Here is a 23,278-nt window from a genome sequence, read left to right as displayed (position 1 = left end):
AAAGCTGCAGCGTTATGAACAAAGCGCCACATGAGCCGCCATGTTTGAACACAAACAACTTGGTTGCCTATTTCAGATGTTGTTATGGAACACTTGCTCCATGGGCAAAGAGAAAACAACACGATCTTACACCTTGTGGCATGTCTCACCGTTGCACACATGCACACTGACCTCTCACTCACACACCGACCTGAACTTTACTGCAGGCGACGGCTGCCCTCGTACAGCATGAAATCTCTGCATGACACACTGAAAGTAGGACAGCAGCAAGTCCAGCAACACTCAGAATTCAGGTGGTGCTTTCATGTGAAGTGAGCAGAATCAATTGAAGCAGCGTGGCGATGCAGACAGTTCAATGAGGGGCTACTTGATAATTTGGGCCACCGGCTACCTGCAGGGTGGATTGCTCTTGAAAGACTGCAGGCATCATTTAATGAGATCGACTCGTGGGGTGTGGAGATGTTTTTTGCCCTTTTGCTTCTGAGGGTTTTAGCATGCGAGTGTGGCAAAGGCAATAATACGCATGTACGCGCGCACACGCACGCACGCACGCACGCACGCACACGCGCACACACACACACACACACACACAGGGTGGATAACTGTGTGGGAGAGCTGACCGGTCACCCAGCCTTCACAAAGACACCCTATTTGATCTACCGCACACATTAAAGAGACGGCACCTCAAAGCGGGCATGTCCAAACAGCTGTGGACATGACTCTCTCTCTCTCTTTCTCTCTCTCTCTTTTTCTCTCTCTCTCTCTCTCTCTCTCTGAAGTGAGAGAAGACAGCGCAGCAGAGGAGAGGATGAGCAGCATGCAGGCCTCTCTCTGTGAATGAGTCAATCTCACACCAGGGTTATGACAATACAAAGAGGCCTCAAACCCAAACACAGACCTTCCAGCACACATAAAGGGCTTTTCTCCACCATTAAAAGCATTCACACTGGTCCTCCGATGCTTTGAAACACTGATATTGTCTTCAACTTGGGTTTTCACCACACTTTCAGTATGAAAATCCCCCGGAGGAGTTTTGTGGAAATAAAGATCAAATAAGTGTAACAAAAGGGCTTAATATTTAATCACCGCTGGCCATGAAGTAGAAAGTTAGATATGGTCGCTTGCAATCAACTGTGCAGCTTTAAGATAGAACAGCGGCAGACAGCGTAATCGTATCAGGGTTTGTTTATTTGGGACTTAATTAACTGTGGTGGGCTTAACCCATTGATACCTGGAACGCATCTGTGTCACTTTTAGATTTCTTTAGGCTATTCAAAAATAGCAGATATACAAGCTCATAGCGCGGCACCGAGTGCCGCGCTACGAGCTTGTAGATCTGCTATTTTTGAAAAATCGTGAATTTTTTTTTTTTACATTTTTTTCCGAAAAACTGTTAGGATTTAGAAAATGTTTAGAAGCGGCCTCAGGTCTTAATGGGTTAAAGGAGGTCTGCTGCATGGAGGTCCAGCTGAGAGGCCTGGCGGCGCTGGGTGGAAAAGCACCATTGATGGCATCTATCATCAGCTACTAATTATGCCGCCTGTGGGCTCCACTGGATCCGGTTTCAGCTTTGGGCCTCAGCCACCAAACACTTAGCATTCATATTTAATCACACCTTATTATCCACCAAACAATGTAGGAAGCAGACAGGGACCTTACCTGATACACCAGACAGACACGGTCAACATACACACAAAAGAAAAATCACGCGCGCAGCATCACCTGCAAACTCGAAACGGCAGCGACACCATAAGCTCAACCAGTGACTGGTGTCAGAGAGAGAGAGACAGACAGAGAGGGAGAGAAAGAGAGAGAGAGAGAGACACAGAGCGACAGACAGACAGACAGAGAGGGAGGGAGAGAGTTTCACAAGTCTCGCCTGAAGTGACTCAACTCTTTGATGTGAGGAGGTGCCCCCAAAGTTTTGTGCCTTCTCAGCAAGTTGGGTCTTTCAAGCCCCCAATCCTTTGGTTTGAGCATTTTCTGGTTCAAAGAGCAGCACAAGCAAAGGGATGTTAATCCTTTATCCACACAACAACTGCAGGTTTGTTGCCGGGTTATCAGCTTAGAGTCATCATGATGTCACAGTCCTTCCAGTTTAAGTAGTTTGATGTTGGACATCAAATATGACTTTGGTCTGTCCAGGCCACCTGTCCTTGTTATTGCCATGCTGGACTAAGAGAATACACTTAGACATGCACTTTACTATAGCTGGAGCCAGTTCTTATCCCACTGATTAAGTCACAGCGGGACTGTGTGCACAGCACGCCAATGAGGATGAAAAGTTTGAATTATTCCAAGGACATCAAAGACATCATACATTTTCAATTTTCAATTAAGGCATTCAGCAGACGCTCTTATCCAAAGTAAATGTCATGAACCCTAGTAAACAAACAAGTAGAGTGCAAAGAAAACAATGTGGCGCTTCAAAGAAAGTATAGGTTACCAGCATGTAAGGAACCAACCACGTTTTAGATACCTTTGTGGTTTAATAAATGTTAAAGTCCAGATGAAACACCATTTCGAGGGTATCTAACTTCCTTATTGTGATGTATTTCTGAGTGATACGGGATAAGCAGGTGGGCCATGACCTTGAGAGGTATTTGATTTGAATGTTGTAAAGTGTGTGTGTCATAACAACCATGGAGAATTAACAGTTGAAGACTGATTGATAGTAATATTATTGGTTGAAATTGGTTGGTTCAAGCCTACATATGTAAGCACACATATTTTGTTTTACATGAAGAAAGATGATTAGATATTGGATATTATTTTTGGAGGGACTTTATAGTATATAGTAAGTATATATATATTCCCTATATACTTTGCCGTACGACAATGCAACACGTTGTGAGTTGTTGATCTGTTATTTTTGCTATTTTTGAAAATGTTTTGAAACATTTCCCATACTGTATGATGAAATTCCCATAACAGTGATACTACATTGAAAATGGCATCCATGTGTGAAATGGTGTACTGCAGCCCAGAAGCTGTTCCTCCGTGCGACTACATGTGTATTGGTACATGGGGTGGTCAACAGAGTGAGAGTTAGCTGGCCTGTTAGAGAACTCTCTGCCAGAACATGGTAGACATGCTTCAGCAAGTCCTTTCAAGATCCAATCCCAGCAATTTGTAGTTACACCAGCCCGGATAATTATCCAGTGTTTGTCGGTCCAGTTCTAGGACTCCAGCCAGCCTGAAACCTGAGACGCCCCTGAATGATGCAGGAGCTATTAAACAAAAAAACTCCGCAATATCACCTTTCCTCAAGCTGTGAATCAACACTTGGACTGATTTGTGCCTTTGTGCTTTTATGAAACACGCGTGTGGATGTATTTTACCATAGTTTTCGATTTATGCAGAAAATAAGGTCCGTGGTTAACATAAAGAGTTCCAGCTTTTGTTCTATGGCATAAATTATAACCCTTAATATCTCAACCGTTAATTTAAACATATCAATTTCCTGTGTGGTACAAAAATCATAAAAAGTGTCTTGATTTATGAAGATTAACGTGAGTGAAGTAGGTTGGAGTGTCTTATTGTCGGAATCAGCTGAGCAACCCGGGTGTCTATCTCTTTTACAATGACTAGACCCCTGGGAGATGGATTGCTGAGGTGGAGCACTACACCTACCGCCAGATCCCTGTACTTACCGCACAACGTAGTTACACAAGATATTCTATTCATACGCTGAGTTGGCGGATCGAAATCCAGAACAATGCATTTCAAAGGTGAGCGCTCTATCGACAGAGCTACCTGGACTGCTCAAAGGATAGGATGTCTCACCTGCCCAAACGGGCTTTCTGTCTTAGTTTGGATCAGTTTGGATCAGGCAGCACATAAATATTATGGACAGCTTTAGTCTAACTGAGTGTGTAAATGTGGACCAAATCTGACATTGTAAAAGTGTACACTTACAATTTCACAGTGTAGCCACCTAAATTACGACTAACTAATTGGTACTAACTAATTGATGATTAAAATGCTGTGGATATTACGGTATATCACAAAGGTGCATCGTCTCGAATGGCAGAATGTTGTTGTGGAAAAAGTTGTTGTTGTCACGTTGTGTGATGCATTGATCACCTAGCCACACCAAGTCCGGGAATCCAATGACCACATGACCATGCAATCCTTACAGGGTTCACCCTAGTTGGTTCTGAGCCCAAACCGAGTAGCAGAAGTGTAAACAAAACATTTAAGAGTCATTTGACCCTGTGAGGGGACAAGTAATCAGAGTGTGACCTCAGACACCGCCATCTCCTATTTCTCGTCACAGACAGGAGGCCAACAGAGAAAGTCATCAACACGCGCGTGCACCCTACCCATCAGCACGCACGTACTACTCCTCAACACGCACGCACACCTAACTATAAACACGCAAGTACACCTAGTAGTACCCATTAACATGCATGTACACCTACCCATAAACACGCACATACACCTACTACTCAACACGCATGTACAACCATCCATTAACATGTAAACCTACCTATTAACATGCACAAACACCAAGTTTATTTGTATAGCACATTTCAACATCAAGGCAATTCAATGTGCTTTACATAAAACGTTGACCAAAGGAAACGCGTCATGAAAGGACAAAGGACCTATTCCTCAACACGCATGTACATCTACCCATCAACACGCATAAAAACACCTACCACTCAACTCTTACAGTCACTGATGCGCACGCACGCACGCACACACACACACACACACACACACACACACACACACACACACACACACACACACACACACACACACACACACACACACACACACACACACACACACACACACACACACACACACACACACACACACACACACACAATAGTAGGTGAGCATTAAAACAATCCTCTTTCATCCTACAGTATTTCAGTGAGGCTTTAGAACCTTCTTCAACAGTATCATCTCTGACATTCGAAAATAAGAATGACATTATTACTGTTATTACAGTACGGTCAAAATAAAAATGACCCGGTGATGAAAACTTAGCTACTGTAATTGAATATGCCGAAGGTGTCACAAGGTATAACTCCTGAATTATTCATTCAAGAGAAGCAGCCTGATAGAAAATCAATCATTCAATCTTGAGCCGATACACAGTCTGCTGAAATATTAGCTGTGGAGAAACATCATATATCAGCCCATGAATGCGTCTTAATGTATATTCCATTAAAAATGTACACTCCAGTCAGGAGTATCTGAAAGTGTGTCAACTTGCGACATGAGTGAGTGCGTGTGTGCGTGTGTGTGTGTGTGTGTGTGTGTGTGTGTGTGTGTGTGTGTGTGTGTGTGTGTGTGTGTGTGTGTGTGTGTGAGAGAGAGAGAGAGACAGAGACAGAGACAGAGACAGGGAGAGACACAGAGAGAGAGAGAGAGAGAGTAAGGGTCAGTCCGTCCACTGTCTGACCTGGGTCTGGAGGTTCGGAGGCCTGTCATCATCGGGGCGGTCAGTAGACAGGAGGGGTCACATCGGTGGAATGACCTCCGGGCAGAGTTACGTGAACCCCCTCATGGACCGTGATGAAGTCAGATTCCCTAATCCATGGAAAGGTAAAGTGCTGTCAGTCAGTCTGCATAAGTCATCAACAACAGCAACGAGGGAGAATTCCACCAGGCCGGGCCCACAATGTACGTACAGTGACCCACTTATGGGATATCGATGATGGAAACGATGCTGGGCTTTTTACATTACTGCTAATGGCCCCCTAAGTGTCGACGGCGGGAAAATGGACTATGTGTATACGTTCACATGTGGCCACGCGGATATCATTATGTTTTCAGATATAGTAAATAGGTCATGCTCATTAAGATAGCTCTTTGTGCTTTGTTCTAAGTGCTTCTGATGATTGGTCTGCGAGTGTCAAATTACAATCAATGCCTCTGACCCTCAAGTCAACAACTGCTCAAGGGGTTTATGGCAAGGGAGGGTGTCCGGTAGAATAAGCTGTGCGTGCCAGTACAGATGAGATTATTATATTAATCCCTGGAAATTAATAACTTTCTCACGTGTTATGGGGTGCACTCAAACTGTTATTCACACTTGTGTTGCTCAACTTTAATCCGATTGCTCACGTGTCAATGATACGCCTTGCTGTCTGGGTATCATACTGGGTTGTGTCGCTGTGCTATGATTACAGTGAATAGAAATATCCTCTGTGTACAGTCTTCACTTTTTCAAATCACCAGCGCTGGTAAAACAGGAAAAACGACATCAAGCTCCCTTGCATCCAGTAATCCTCAATGTTTACATACAGTACTGTACATTGCTGTTTGTCAGTCTGCCGATAAGCATCTCCAGTGAACCATAATGAGTATTATGAATGAGCTCATCGTCCGCTGTGATGTGCAGTGGGAGCATGTGACCTGACAGATGATGGAGGAGAGCCACGCAATGTCCGCCCACGGATATGCATGGCAGTAATGGCTTATTTTTGGTGAATCCCCTCTCCCGCCCACCCCTTAGGCAAAATGCCTTCCGGTTGAACTCATCCTCCCCCCTGTTTTCACATTATGTCATTTCCTTGGGACCCTTTGTTTTTCTTTGCACAATTCTAACCCAGATAAGCAGCACTCAAACACAGGACACACCAAAGAAGGGATGGAGGGATTTGAAGGAGACGGACAGGGTCAGAATCCGACCAGTGCTCTCAACCACATTCCTGGAGGATGAGGTGGCCGGCTGTTGACCGCCCCTAGAGGAATGCCTTTGATAGTGCTCCTATCTCCTCGCCGATCGATACACATAACGCCATGCTGATAAAAGAATGCGGCTCACTTCAAAGCGCAACGCCTGCCGCGATGAGTGGGCTCGCTAATAAAATGTCAATTATTAATCAAGGGCAAGGGTCCCCTTTGAAGTGGGAGAGAAATTAGATAATGAAAATTAAACACAGTCTGTTATCTACAGATATTAATTGAAAATGACATCTTGGAGGTGTAAAAAAACAGGATTTAGAAAAAAAATCTTTCTAAAACCGCTTCTCATAAACAAAAAGGCACTGTCTCGTTCACACATATTTGAAGACCCCCAGAATGCCACACTAAATACACAGTAAAATCCTCAGTGTTAATTTGAACCATTCGTAACCCTGAGTGTGTACAAATAGAAACCGAATGGACCCTTACGGGTCCATCCGGTTCCATTTGTACACTCTCAGAGTTAAATCAACTGTGAGGAGGTTACTGCGTAGGATGCTCTCTCTATAGGCTGTTTTGAATAGATGCATTCATGCATCAACAATAACCCAGTGAAAAGGTCATGCGCACAGCGCTGCTGCAACCTTCATGCAACATTGTTACACAGCTGCTTTGGGGGCTGATCCCGTGACCCTCACCCCTGCATAACCCCGACATCTGTCCCACCAAAGCTGTGGATCCATAAGCCACACGTCTTCATGCTACCTGAACTCCAACGCCCCTCCTCTCTGCATGGTTCTTCAATCGATAGTTTCACCTCGGAAAGCCGTGGCTTCATTCTTTGATGTTTTCACCTTCATTGAGTCAGGTGGCCAACAAAGTTGTTTGGTTTACAGCTGGGGCTCAGTTTTTGAAATTCATGTCTTTTCGATTGATCTCGTCAAATCCTATTATTTATTGATCAGAGTGCCTGTGATAATCAAGCAGAGAGGAGAAGGTCAGGAGGAGTGGATTTATATGGGACCTTTCCAAGTGCACTCCTCCTCTCTGGAAAGGTATAGCTTCCTTAAATATTCATGGATAAAGACTATTTCTTGCAACATATGGACGGACATGCATATTTGATGTCGGCAGTCCCATTAGACAGACCGCGGATATCGTGCCAACAGGCTTTCACAACCAAAACATACTCTGAATGCACCGTCCTCTCTCGCCCTTTCGTTTTGCCCATAGGCAGCTCGCCTCCCTGCTGTAGTGAGGAACAACAGGCGAAACGGACCTGCTAATGAACCTGTGTGAGTGTTTCTGGGTCATTCTTTCCACAGAGGTTCACATGAAAGCGGGTTTATCGATTCTGTCTCCCCGTACTCCCACCTCCAGCTCTTTACCCCCTACCTTCCTCTGCGTGAGGAAGATGAAGGTCCACATTTGTTTAGTTTCATTCCTCAAAGTTCCTCAACTTTCCAGAGAGATGAATCTCAAACACATTATTGTTTTGCTCGCTCCTTCACTTTGTCGCTTTGATGAAGATTGCGTAACTATACAGTATACTAAGAAAGAAAAACTTCCTCTGTATGCCTTTTTTAGTTTAGGCAGTGGCAGGGGTCTTCGCCATGCTGGCTTGTGGTGGATATTTTTTTCAAAATTCCATTTTGCCATGGACATACAAATTGAGTGGACAATAATATTACCAGAAACACAAAGAGCTAACCCTGAATGACCATAACAGGTCTGTAACTCTGAGAGTGTACAAATGGAACCAAATGGACCTGTTATGGGGGTCCTTGAAATAAAACGCTTGAGAACCACTAGTACTAGTGGACTCCTAATGTGCCATAGTGTCAAAGTAAATCAGTGTCATACATATTCTGAGGAAAACCTGGAGACTGACATTCAATAATTGGGTCTTTATAATGTTATGTAAAAAACAAAAAGTCTGACATTTACCACGGACAAGGACAGGTCTTGCCACGGACACATGTGTCCATGTACGAACATATTGATGACCCCTGGGCAGTGGGTGCTCAGCTATACATATAACTTAAATCAAATACCACCGAAGTGGAAAAAGCGGCACTCCAAAATAAAGGATGCAAGACTGGCTCAGATACAAATTCTCATTTAATGACAACGCTTACGCATTTCGGCCTCAGCCTTCCTCAGAGCAGATAAAATACAGTATACTGTAAGTACATTGTGTATATTTACTGTATACATACTGAAGAGCTAAATATGGTGTCAAGAATACATTAATTTATAGCTAATAATCTCTGACAAGTGTCAGAATGTATTAAAACAAACCCAATGGAATAAATTCTCATTTGGGTTTCTTTACGTGTATGAATGAATTACCCACTTAAACCCGATTTTATACTTTTGCTACTCACAAATAGCAGATCTAGGCCCGGACCGCTGGGTACCGGGTAGCGGTCCGGGCACCCATAGGCTCATATGCAGCCTGACAGCTTGTCGTGGGTTTGAGTCCCGTTCCCGACGACCTTTGCTGCGTGTCTCTCCCCGTCTCTCTCTCCCTCTTTCCTGTCCATCTACACTTGAAAAACTATCAATAAAGGCAGAAAAGCCACACAAAAAAATGGCAGATCTACAACATTTTTAAACATTTTGAATTGTTTTGCCTATAATGCCATGTCCAAAATAGGGACGCCAGGGTTAATGTGAGTAATTATCCGGGTTTCACATGAAAGTGTGTCTCATTTTAAACAATATGTTTGGGAATGTCCTGAACAGTACATTGTAAAGTGGTGGCAGTGGGGGTCCAGGGTCTCAGCAGGAGGGTGCGGAGGTATTATGGGACACTTTCTTCTGAGTGGCTGTTTAATCTGTCCCTTTCACAGGCTAATGTGCTGACTCTGGGATTCTCCGGGGCCCCGGCAGGAGGCCCCTGGCCACCTGCAGCGGACTACAGCCCAGGAATGATGACTCTTTTGGACAAAGGGACCTCTTTAAAGTCCAGCTGTGAGGCTTTATTGACGTCCCTGTCACCAGCACCAGTGGCCTCGACAGGCCTGTTGTAGTGATCCCTTCCACCCTGACCCCCATAAATGGTCACCAATGACCTCCACACCACAGGTGCAAAGAAGCCATAAAGATGAACACTTTTAAATGTAGCTCCAATGTCAGACATTCTCGTCGCATCCCCAGTCGAGAAAACGTGTTGAAAATCAACACAACCTGTGTCTTGTGGCCTTCGTTAGCAATTTCTAATTGTTTATTGTTTATTTTAGATCCCCATTAGCCACTGCCTCAGCAGTGACTATTCTTCCTGGGGTCAAACAGTACAATACAAAAATTACAGTGCAATAAAAAAATATAATTGACAAGCAAAAATAAAATAACAATTAAAAAACCACTACAATTCCCATGGTGGACTATGCATGGCAGGGGCGTCCTCTTCCCTGAGCCAGGCCTAAACCTGACTGCATACCAAAAATAATAGCAGACCTCTGCACATAGATAGACAGATAGACCTTAATTTATCCTGTCAGGTGTCACAGCAGCACCCCAGTAGGCATGAAACACAGGACAGATGCAGGCAAGAGCGGAATGCTGCATGAATAAAGAAAATAAGTAATAAGATAAATAGATAGAAATACCGCATCACGGTTGTGCCTCCGCCAACCATTTGCAGTTTATATCCTGTGTCTGTCCAGACTCATGTATGTAGTGAAGACTTTGAATGGATTTAATGAACATGTCTTGTGGGGCGCTTGGGTCCTGCAAGGGAAAAGTATCTGTTCAAAAATTGTATTGGATTTCTATTTTTCTAAAAGATGAATTGATCTTCTATTTTTCTAAGAATTAATTGAATTTCTATTTTTCTAAAAATGAACTGTTTTTCTAAAAATGAATTGATTTTCTGTTTCTCTACTCATTGTACTGTTTGTAGCCTGTCCCTATTAAGAAGGGGGGGTGTGTCCATTATCCCTGACACAGCTGGGACTTGATTTGTTTGCTCCCTATTTTAACCTGCCTATGTCTGCACTCCTCATACCTGATGAAGACCCGAAGGGGTCGAAACGTTGTATGCTGTGAAACTCAAATAAAATTGTGGTCGCTGGAGCGTCAACAGTGTGCAGACTTCCTTTTCTTTCTATAAAAGTATCTGTTCACCACGTAGAGTCTAGGGGTTCTAATACACCACGCTACATCTGGTCTGGCTGGGCGTCTATCTATTCTATACGAACACATTGGCCGTGTTTGGGGCAGCTACGGCACCCATGCAGAAAGGGGGTCTTTGTCACTGTGTCAGTGACTCCTACGGTCTGGAATGATGCCTGTCAGCAGGGGGTGTTGAACAGGACGAGGAGCCCCCCTGGCTGGCAGGTGAGCCTGAGTAGGGTACAACTGCACTGGCAACACAGAAGTGTGCATGTGGGGAGGTTTAATTGGCATAACGACTAAATAGTGGAGGAAAAAAAGGGGTACAAAATAATTAGCTACTCTAATTTTACTTCTAACTAGTTTTTTGAGGTCATGCAGTGTCCTTGACCTTTGACCACCTACTAATCAGTTCATCCTGTGGATGTTTGTGACAAATATCATGACATTCCCTCAAGACGTTCTTGAGATATAACGTTCACAAGGTTGGGAAAGACGGACGGACGGACAGCTGTGTGGATGAAAGGCGACTATGGTAGGACAACCCAAAAACATAATCTCCCAGCCCACAGAAAGATAGCCAAAATAGACAAAGTAATGCTTCACCAATAAGTATTTTCAATTCAATTCAACTAATGCTTTCCCTCTTTCTTTCTCAGAAATAATTTATCAGTGCTACTATGATCGTCATATGTTGAATTTGAGCAGTTAGCTACTATATATCAAGCTAGATATCATTCCTGTCATAGCAGCTGTGTCACTCAGAGGTACCGGCATCATTCTTCTACTCCTCCTGGCCCACATTGAGACTGTGCCAGGTAGGGATACCCATGCGAGCGCCAGACTGTCACACAAATCAAGCCGCTGGCACCGTGTGAGACAGGTGGCAGACAGTCAGCCAAGCCCAATACCTCAACACAGGGGAATGATGTCACACCAACTCCTGCCTGACAGTGGTGGCACTTCCCCGTCAATGTAGGGGCCGCGCCATTAACGGAACCCTCTGAAAGAATCGGTCCGTTTGAAAGACTGCAAACAAACCACAAAGTGCTCATATTCTAGGGTTTATAAAAAAAGCACCACACCGCAGAAAAGTGTATCATTTCAATCAAATAGCTTTGAAGTATTTAGTCTGCCACGCATTTGTAACTCAACCCATGACTGATGCTCAAACGATGAAACTCTCACTGTACGATGAAAGTGGATCCTTAGGCGTCGTCCAAAGTGAGATCATTCCTTTCATTACTTGCCCCTCTGACTCACCCAGCGGTTATGTTAAAGACAGGGGGGTAGGGGGGTGGTATGTGGTCATGTGCGAGTTGTAGAACAATGTCATTGCCGGTGAAATTCGGGGAAAATATAATAGCCGGCACTAATGGCGCATGCCAAAAATGTTTTCTTCTGACTATTGCCCTGACACACACTGATTTCCTCGTACGACAAATAGCGGAAATAAAACTATTTTGCTACTTTTGTTTGCTAATATAGATCAGCTTAATTTTTTTTACTATTTTCAAAATTATTAACTTCTTAAACTTTTCACCTGTGTTGACCTGCCCAAAATACAGAGCCAGGGTTAATGTGGTTGAGACAATTTTCACCTATACAGTAAGTGCTATAGATTTCAATGCACAAGCACGTTAACCTGACGACCCGCCCAGGGATCACCTCGTCGTTAACCCCGCACATGATCTTTCCCTTCTCTCCTAAAACCACCACACTCTCAGCAGGCACTCCTCATGACCCATCATCAGCAGGTCATCACCTCCACCATCCACATTCCGTTCTCTTTATACCTCGGTCCTTCTCACTCTCCTGCGACTCGGCTCTCTCGGTTCACACCTCTATTGTGATCCGGCCCCAGAGGTCTGTAATCTGGTTCCTCCACCGCCACCTCCCAGGCTTTCACACGTCGGTGTGACCTCCATCGCCCAGCACCCGGGAGGGGATTAACTGACCGGCAACCCCCCCCCCCCCCCCCCCCCCCGACTACTGCTGCCTCTGGCCCGGGCTTCAACTCCACACACTCCACACACCGCGCTCTGATGTCATCACCTCACTCCCCCCACCCTCCTTAGCCCAGCCTTAGCCTCTTTGTCCTGCAGTCTGAGGTCCGTGGTTAGGTTTACTGAATCGGAGCCGCCGGCCTGCGAGACAGTGTGTGTGTGTGTGTGTGTGTCACGTGGCCACCCCCCCACCAGGCTTCAGACATTGATGTCATGGCGAGACGCCCCAGGGATGGGCTATACAGACTTGGTGATGTCATAGCATGGCGGACTGTCTGGCAAGGGTATGTGTGTGCGGCTGTGCACGTGCGTGCGTGTGTGTGTGTGGCGAGGGGTTGCTGGTGCACGGTGTTTGTAGGAATTAGGAATTAGGAAGATGACGATGTGGTTGTAGTGTGCTCGCTTCTAGACGGTGTTGTCCCCCATGCATCTTCCATGCGGTCACACGGCTATCGTCGTATCAGTCACGAGAACGGCGTTGAGTTACCTACAGGTGGCATTTCTCTGTGACCGACTGTAAAACGACGGGCAAATATTTAGACACGCCGGTGTCGAAAAGTCGGAGTTGGCGTTTTCGTTGGCACATTAAAGGCTGTGAATTGATGGCTCCAGTCTTCTCTCTTTCTCATTTTACGGCCCTATAGGCCAGATACGCACCTGATCCAGCCGTACGCGCCGTGAACTCGCATTCCGACACAGCCGCCTTTATTCGGTGTAACACCAGTCACGAGAACGGCATTGGATTTCGTACAGTTGCCATTTATCTGTGATCTAAAACCTTTTAAAGTCGCCTTATCGTAGCCGTAGCTGCGATAAGACATGTCATAAGTGCATGTGCACCGTGCGTGCACACATCCTGAGGCGTGGTGTCATAATCAAGGTGATGCAAACGTCTCTCCTGCAGGCCGGGTCACCTTGGATGATGGCCACTGTAACCCTAGCACAGATAATGAATGCATTTCTTTCAACCACAAGGACTTTCCACAGCGGCTTGTTGTTGTTGTCCCCTCCTGTTTATATTTGTTTTGTCTGTTATGTGGAGGTCTGGGAGACGGACAGCTGACCAGTGTAGGTTGCCACCCTGTGACCTTGTAAAAGAGAAGCAATCAAAAATTAATGCGAGAAATGTGACCGTGTGTTGTTTGAAGCTCCCCAGACCATGAATTATATTTACTATATATATATTTCCTTTTCCCTCTTCACACCTCTTTTCTTTTTCTTTTTTTTTCTTTTGTCCTCTCCTCACAGACCTGAGATGATTGCACATAGAAGCAGTTGTGGTTGTAGAGAGTTAGAGGGTTATGGAGCCATGTTACAACAAATTTGATTTAAATCTCCAATTTATATCTCAGCTACAGTACATGCTGATCAGGTGTTACAGTGAGACGGGAGATCAGAGAGCTCACTGTCCAACCACATTAATCATTGTTTGTGTGGGCTGAGAGACCTTCACCAGTGACTAGAGGCCTGAGGAGCCCTGATCTCCCATCAGAATCACTGTTATCATCTCTGCCAGGCGGAGATCTAGCTTTTTATCGCGTGTGCGTGCGTGCGTGCGTGCGTGCGTGCGTGCGTGCGTGCGTGCGTGCGTGCGTGCGTGCGTGCGTGCGTGCGTGCGTGCGTGCGTGCGTGCGTGCGTGCGTGCGTGCATGCGTGTGTCTGCAGCTAATTTCACAAACTACTAGGCTAATCTCTTGTTGAATTTATAATCGCAGAGCAATTGTCCCTCCAGGCTATGGACCTTAACTAGCCAATCACAACAGGGTATGGGATAAGCATCCCGCCAAGCTATGGACCGGCACTAGACAATCACAGACATGCATGATGGCTGGTGTTGCTGCGTGAACACCACAAATGTACCCCGCCCATTTATGGTTGCTATTGTTACCAGTGCATGTTCTGTTTTTAACAAAGGGCCAAGATGTGTTACTGCTTACATCACAAATCTGCAAATTTGTGTTGCATCCACATGCATTCCAATATTCCAGACTTGGTCATCCGACATAATTATAGTGCTAAAGTAGCACTCATGTAGACTGTACATCCAACAACACCACATCACACAACACTGTTCAACTATGTTTTACAACTTGTACTAGAGAGAGAGACAGAGAGATTATTATTATTACCCTTATTATTATCAACTTATATTATTTATATGTTTTATATGTATTATTATTATCCATACTATGCATTCAATTGTGATAGGCCAACATACAGTAGCCTGCTTTGATTAAATCGAGAAAATAAGAGATTATAATATAATATTGTAACTGGGTTACAGCAGAGGATGAAATTTCATGTGGTTACTGGATGCACCTGTGAACCCTCAAAGTGAGTGTGTGTGTGTGTGTGTGTGTGTGTGTGTGTGTGTGTGTGTGTGTGTGTGTGTGTGTGTGTGTGTGTGTGTGTGTGTGTGTGTGTGTGTGTTTGACAGATAGAGATAGAGAGGAGTGACAGAGAGAGAAACAGCAACAGTGAGAGAGAAATAGAATGAGTGAGTGAGTGTATAACACCTGTTTATACAGTCTTTGCATGCCTGAGCCTGCTCTCACACACACACACACACACAGCAAGAATTTCTGATCTATGCAATTAGCCAGAGGCGCGGGGAGGCGGAAAGGTCAACAATGCAGTTTTCGATGCACTCACTCTCTCTCACACACACACACACACACACACACACACACACACACACACACACACACACACACACACACACACACACACGCCCTCCGATGTGCCACATTCCAGGACACACGGTTCTTCCTCCTCTCTCTCACACACCCTCCATCGACCCGCAACACTCCTAGTCACTTTGATAAAGCACAGCATCCATTTACGGTACCAGTACCACCGTACCGCTGGTGTAAGCCCCCCCATACGTCTGTCACATATGTATGGATTAGGCCCGGATGAGGTCACCATGCAGCTGCATGATGTATGGCTGCTCTGCCTCACTGTCAACGTTCCTAATTGGACTGGCAGACGGAGCCGTCTCTGTCTTTAGTTAAGATCATAATCTCCCCAACTGGATTAGTAGGGACAAAGCTTTAGATCCAGCGTACATAATTCTGACATATGTATCTGTCATATATGCATAATATGGAATGTGGGAGATGGTGTGTGAGCCCAGAGGCTGTCATTGACATTGGGTTTCACCTGGTAATCCTCTTTTGGTCATGTCATCGTTATAGGCGAAAACTTTCACGATTTTCCCCAACATTGTTCCATTCTATTTTCTGTTAAAATAGCGGATCTACAAGCCCACAATGCGTCGTGATGCGATGAAGTATGGATTTGACTTGAGTGGTTGTTATCTCACTTCACCGCATCGCCAGTGGCAAATGGCAACACGTTCTCATCATACCCCGCCTACCCACCTCTGAGAGGTTCATGGGCAGGGCACGGTAGCAGTCACATGTCGGGGTCGGGCAACAGGAGGGGTATGGTGGCGTGGCGCTACTTCAAGACTCCCACCAGTTGTCTGCCCGCCTGGCGATCTTATGGCTGAGCCTGCATTATGAAATCACAGCAGCTGTTGTTTTGGTCGACCAAACCCCCCCCGAACCAAATACACCAGGGGAGCAATGCTGTGTGGATGCAGATCTGATGGGCTCCTGACTCCATCGCCATCCTCTGCTCTGTGGTGGAAGACAGCGCTATACAGCAAGAGACCAAAGGCTCCATTAAGGGCCATCAAATATTCATCTGCCATGCGGCGTTGAGTCCATGACTCTATCCCCTTGACATCGCACGTCAAACCACCGAGAAAATTCACAACATCAATAGATATAAATGGCCTACCTACACACTGTGAAATCTGTAGTGTTCATTTAACTCCAAGAGTGTGCACATGGAACAGAATGGACCCACAAAGGGTCAATAAACAATGAGGATTTTACTGTGCATTGCATTGTACTGGAGTGTTGTATTGGAGTGCAATTTTTACCATTTCAGAGTTAAAATAACATTCTGCATTTTACAATGTACTGTGGCTGTAGCAGCAAAGACTTCATCTATGATGTTATTATCTCTGCCCTGATTGTAAATCATCAACCGGTGGAAAACGTAATTATTGATGAATACTGGTAGTTGTGACATCTCTATTTGAAAACTATAAATCACTCGTAAGGGGCTGGCACACTTGAAATTGGAATTAATGACATTGTCAAACTGCACCGAACAGTCATTACTGAAAGGGGGTAATTATCCATCTTGCTCAAAGACCAACTGAATGAATGAACTTTTAATGGTGGGGGGGGGCAGTTTGCCCTTTGACCTGCCCGTATTATGCAGTGTTAATAACAAACTAATGGCCTTGTGGCCATTAATGAGGAAAACAATGACATCACCGGGCTGTCCATAAGGATCAATATGTTGAGTTAACTCCAAACCGTCGGTAGAGCCTCCATCAATGAACGCAAGCAGGCCTATCTAGACTACGATAAGGTCTTAAATGTGTTTAGTGCTGCTGCTGGGGAGGTAATTGCCTTAGCAGGCTAGCAGGCTGGATGTAATGACATTAGCAACATGTTAACAACCACAGTGGAGCTTGAGTTGTCTGCTCTCTGGAGCACCGCACCGCTGCATCTGTCAATTTATGATAAGCTGTGCTGTTATCCTATGGTGCTGTGTGGACTCTGAGCTGCTCCGTCGTTCTCTGAACTGACCTATGGTTATTCATTATTCATTAAACATTTATACCAGTGGTTCTCAAACTTTTTCATATCAAGGACCCCCAAATTAATACTCATATGGCCGCGGAGTGTGCCCGGACCCCCATCTGAAAATATTGTGTGCCAGGCAGGGACCCCCATACAAGATGCGTGTTGTTAAAATGTTTCAAGGATTCAAAAAATAATACAAAAGTAGTTTTAAAAGTTTTTGAAAATAGCAGATCTACAAGCTGATGCACTGCTTTGAGATGCTTTTGATCCGCTATTTCCAAATAGCCAATGATGGTTAAAATGGTTAAACTGATTTTGAGGCTGCATTAAGTAACTTTGAGAACCACTGCTGGCAGCCACAGAATATGACAATATCACAAGTACCTCTGTCAACTGAATGACATTAAACAGGCTATACCAGCAGGTATAGCTAAAAGTGGAGTCCGGGGACCTGCAGGTGCCCTTGAGGGGGTTCCAGGCGGTCCCCAGCAAAAGTAATTAATGCTATAGTATCACAATCATTTTAACCACTTTATCCAATTACTGTATATGTTCGTGCCATGCAGCTTGTACATCTGCCTTTTTTGAACATTTTTCTTTTAATTGAAAATGTTTGCAACATTTTGAATAATTTTTAATCTTCTCTTCTGGGGGTCCTTGGCAGGTGAGATGGGGGGGGGGGGGGGGGGGTCCGCGGTCAAATATATATCAATATGGGGGTCAACCTTAATTGGCACGAAAAAGTTTGAGAATTAACCACTGGCCTAATTCAGTGATTTGAAGGTTTCACTAGGGGGCAGTGTTGGTGCATTTTTCATCTTTCCTCAGGCCGCTGTCTGGTGAGGTAATTTTCATTGTGAATCAGGGACATGAGTGGCTCATTGTTACTGTGAACAGCAAGGCAGCACACACACACACGTCTGGATGAAACATTATACGCAGCTCCACCAGTACACTGCCCCCAGCTGAAGGGTCTCTCTCACCCTCTCACCCCCCCCCCCCCCCCCCCCCACACACACACACACACACACACACACACACAGACACACACACACACACACTTGAACCACCAACTGAAACATTCAGTGTATTACAGAGGTCTTACATAACATCTTATGGTGTATCATATTGTTCTAATATAGGAACGGTTCATATTTGAATATACAGTAGATCACGAGCAGTGTTAAATAATTCAGTGTTTGTACTGGATTACTTGGTGAAATGTCTCTGACAGCTCCAGCATGCAGGTCAACAATACGGTCATTCATGTCTAGTCTACCTGTGTAAAGGACCTTATGTAATGCAGCCATTTATCACACACCCAGCCTTTATTTGCTCTGGGTGAGGGGCGAGATGAAAGCACCAAGAGAGGAGGGTGTTACCCAGGATTCGATTTATAAAACAAAACGGGGGAGGGGTTGCCCCCCCCCCCTCCATTGGCCAGTCCAGCTCTGATCTAAGCTCTTTGTTTTTGTGTGTCATTTATATTAGACTAATTAGCAAAATAATGTGTGAAAGACTTCAGAGTTACTGTCAATAGATGGTGTGTTTCCTGCCTGCTAAAATCAACTATGGGTTTCTGAGCTTTCTACAGCCCACCTCTGAGACGCAGAGCGAGGAGACGGAAATGATGCCATGTTATAATGAAATATTACTATGAAGGAGTGACTTTTTTTCTATCAATTACTCACCCCCCGTGAAGCCTTTAATAGGTGGAGAATGTTGGTTTTTGTCACATTCATTTACGGTGAATGAAGAATCCAAAACCGAGAGGAGAAAATGGAGAATTGAAAAAAATAGGGGGCCATGAACAGCAAAAAAGCCCAAGCCAGATTTCCCTTGTGGACAATAAAGTTTAAATTACCTTGACCTTGAAAACTGTACCGCAAATATCTTCAATATTATAGTTCTCAGAGTATAATCCAGGTGTATGGGCATGCCCAGGCGTGTTCCTTGCTCGTACATCATGACAGTTTGCACCGGAAGTGAATTAAAAGTAAAATATTCAGCGAAAAAGCTGTGTTATTGAAGTAATGAGCATACTGTATGAGACACTTGGCTTATACTCTTATAGCTATGTTGGAGTTTATGAATTGATTTTTCAATACAGTTTTGCTATTGTTAATATGACCCCCCATCTTTTCAATTCATCAAGTATTCCCTACTTTCTTCTCTCATTTTGGATTCTTCATTCACAGTAAAGGAATGCAACAAAAACTACAATTCTAAATGTATTCAATGGGGTGAGAAAAAAAAAAGAAAGTAATATTGTGGGTGAAGTACTCCTTTAAAATTATTGTTTTATTTGATGGCCTTCCTGACTTGGCATTTGGCCTTTGTGGCCTAAAGAAAATGGTCAAAACCAAAAGCTAAGTCAGCAGCTTGCAGAATCATCAAAGATCGTAGTCACCCCTGACCTCAACCACGGACTGTTCCAGATGATGCCACATGGAAAGTGGCTCTGCGGTCCAGTGGTGGAAAGTAACTAAGTACATGTATTCAAGTACTGTACTTAAGTACAACTTTGAGGTATTTTTTACTTTACTGGAGTATTTCCAATTTTCAATAATTTTACTTTTACTTCACTACATCTCAAAGGCAAATATTGTACTTTTACATTACATTACATTACATTACATTAGTCATTTAGCAGACGCTTTTATCCAAAGCGACTTAGAATAAGTGCATTCAACATAGGTAGGGAAACAATTTTTATTTATTTTTTAGTTTGTACAACTAGTTAACAACAAGTAGGCAATGCGAAGAGGAAGGGTAGTGTTTCCTGAAGAGGTGGGTTTTCAGTCTGCGGCGAAAGATTGGGAGTGACTCTGCTGTCCTGACATCAGTGGGGAGTTCATTCCACCACTGTGGGGCCAGAACAGAAAAAAGTCGTGACCGTGTAGATCGGCCAGAAGGACCCTTGAGTCAGGGACGTGCTGTCCACTGGGAAATTTGGGACAATTCCAGAACGGCCACGCCATTCCAGGCCACCCAATTTTATTATTTTTTAAAAAATATTTTTGCTCCCGTTGTAGGATTATTACGGTCATTTCCGGGTCGCGGCCCAATTATTAGTTACGTTACTGTTTGGGCTGGGATGCTTTTCAGCAGTGGCGTAATTTACATATGGTTGCTGGGTTAAAACAGAAGTACAAGAGTACTTTTTCCACCACTGCTGCAGTCACAATGCTAATGCCAGTCATATCCAGATTTATTGGTCCCATATGCCATGCATCTCATTTAGATAGTAGGTTATGTTACTTAGAAAGGCTTGATGGCATTTGTTGACTTGGATACATGCCATTTTATACTTTGTAAATCACTCTGGATAAGAGCCACAGCTAATTGTAAATGGTCATACTGCAGATAGCTTCATGATGACCACAGGTAGGGGTGGGGATTCTTTCAAGTCAAGTTTATGGGTGGATGGATTCAGTTGTCTGTATATGTTTCATGGTGAGAGTATACCCTGCTACAAACTCGCACATGTACACCCGCCCGCGCGCGCGCACACACACACACACACACACACACACACACACACACACACACACACACACACACACACACACACACACACACACACACACACACACACACACACACACACACACACACACACACACACACACACACACACACACACACACACACACACACACACACTTTATAAAAAATACATTACAAGGGCACAACTATTTTTCAGTTGCTTCTGATGTCCCACACACTCAAAACATCCACGTGTCTCAGACTCTCAGTGCGTGAATCCAAACAAGTCCAGAATGTAAACAACAAATGTGCATGAACTTATTCAGTCAACATTGGTCATACATGTCAGTCTGCCATATTACCAACACCGGAGAAAAATTATGGGTATACAGGAAGCACCTTCTCCTCCAAATAGATCAACTGCCCATAATGAGGAGATTGAGCAATATTTTGCAAGCTGCTTTGCCTTACACTTGGACAACCCTATAATCCTCAAGCCCCTGACCACCAGCCTGTGGACATGGCCCAAGCTGCCAAATATAAAAACAATGAGCTGACACTTATAGCCTAGATGTATAATGGCTTGTACTAATGGTTGGTATTTTACTTGTTTAGTAAGGAAAGCTTCCTCTAAACGTGAATCAAAAGCACAGCTAACTTCCAATAGGAAAACCTCTCTGCTGTTCACGTCAATCACAATGACCTCCGGTGTACATGGGAGTCATTGCATTGACACATTTCTGGTTTCACACAGGAATGTTTGTAAAATACAACAAAGGAATCAAACGTGGGTGACACGTCTTTGTGGTAATAATGTCAACAATTCTGTCATGCCTGCCCCCCCCCCCCCCCCCCAACACCCACACAAAACTTGAATTTCCCCACAGGGATCAATAAAGGTTTATATTATCTATGATTCCTACTGTCATCAGAAAGCACATGGACCTCACTTTTAGTTTTCCTAGCCAGCCTGACTGCCCTTATTTGTTTAATCTATTTGCATCGCAAAGAGGATGCTGTTGCCTCTTTTGACAACATTTGCAAGTGCATCTTCACAGAGGTAATGTAAATATGACTTTTGTGCACAGTATAGAGATAACTCTTTAGTGGACAGAGAGAAAGAAAGAAAGAAAGAACATTTTTTTATCATTTGTTACAGTAAATGTCTAAGCACAATATTTATCTTGTGAGATAAAATCATAAATTATTTTACGGAATGCCATTCATGAACTCTGACAGAATCCCGTCTTTTTAAATAGTTTTTTTCAGTAAATAGTTTAAATAATTCCATCAGTATCCACAAAACTATAGTATTCCACAAGATAAAAGTTGTCATAACAGTCTTTAGTCTGATACTCTAACACAAGATTTAGCAAGTTCATTGCTTAAATTCTACAGCTCATAAAAGTGAATTGTTGTCTCAGTACGTAGTACGTGGTTACAGTATTAATGTGGACAATCCAGCGTTGAGGGAATAAGATACCGTTCACAGGATTGCTAAAATGGGCTCAATGAGTTACCTACTGTGTTGTATGAAATTTAACCACTTAAGTCGTATCCTATTTTAAAATTGGCTAATGGGAGGGCTGGCAGGCCATCGGGCGGACCACGGCCGTGTCACTATGACTCAGGCATAACCATAAACAAACCTAATATGCCCATTTCAGTCTTTACTTTGGGGACCTTTAACGTGAGCCAGTCATTGGAGCGTGTCCTATATGTTACAGGATTCCATTCCAGCAGATATTTAATATACAGTAGTCCCATCAACTGCCTTAAAAATAAACAGGTACCAGTGTTTGTTTCGCCTGTCAGTCAAGGAAGGCCAACCCACTCTATCATACAGGATGCAGTGATGAGTCCTATAATGTTCACCAGATACAAATCGCAGAGCAGAATGATAAACTGTATCATACTAATTACATCATGGATCTCTATATATGGGCATAAAAGGGACACAGGTAGACAGACAGATACACACACAGATCTCCATATACTGTATGGGCACAGAAGGAAACAAACAGACAGGTACAACTGGTACTCTGACAAAGCCCCTGACACTATGACTCAGACATATTGGTTGGATCCGTGATGAGACGTAGGTGTGAACCTCTAGTAACTCCATTATTTATTTTTTTAAACGTTCAAACATTTAAATTAACTAGAGTCTAGTTAATTAAAATGTTTGAATGTTTTTTTTAATGTTTGCGTACAATGACAGGCCAAAAATAGGGACGCCAGGGTTGTGGTGGTCTGACACGTTTGCATAGTTGTAACTATGTTTACAGACACTGCCTAAAAATGTTACCAGCCATGTTTTGCATGCTGTGACTAGATACTATG

The 23,278-nt window shown here is 44.0% G+C and overlaps 1 long non-coding RNA gene across 1 annotated transcript in view; it reads right to left on the bottom strand.

The window, feature by feature from the left end:
• Nucleotides 1-23,278, bottom strand: part of LOC308075251 — a 497,190-nt gene that overhangs the window by 391,089 nt on the left and 82,823 nt on the right. The gene's annotated exons all lie outside the window — the stretch shown is intronic.

Source organism: Gymnoscopelus braueri, assembly GCF_963280865.1.
Source record: "Gymnoscopelus braueri genome assembly, chromosome: 19".
Lineage (NCBI taxonomy): Eukaryota > Metazoa > Chordata > Actinopteri > Myctophiformes > Myctophidae > Gymnoscopelus > Gymnoscopelus braueri.
Note: the sequence above shows the minus strand (reverse complement) of the source record. Positions and strands in the feature narration are given on the sequence as shown.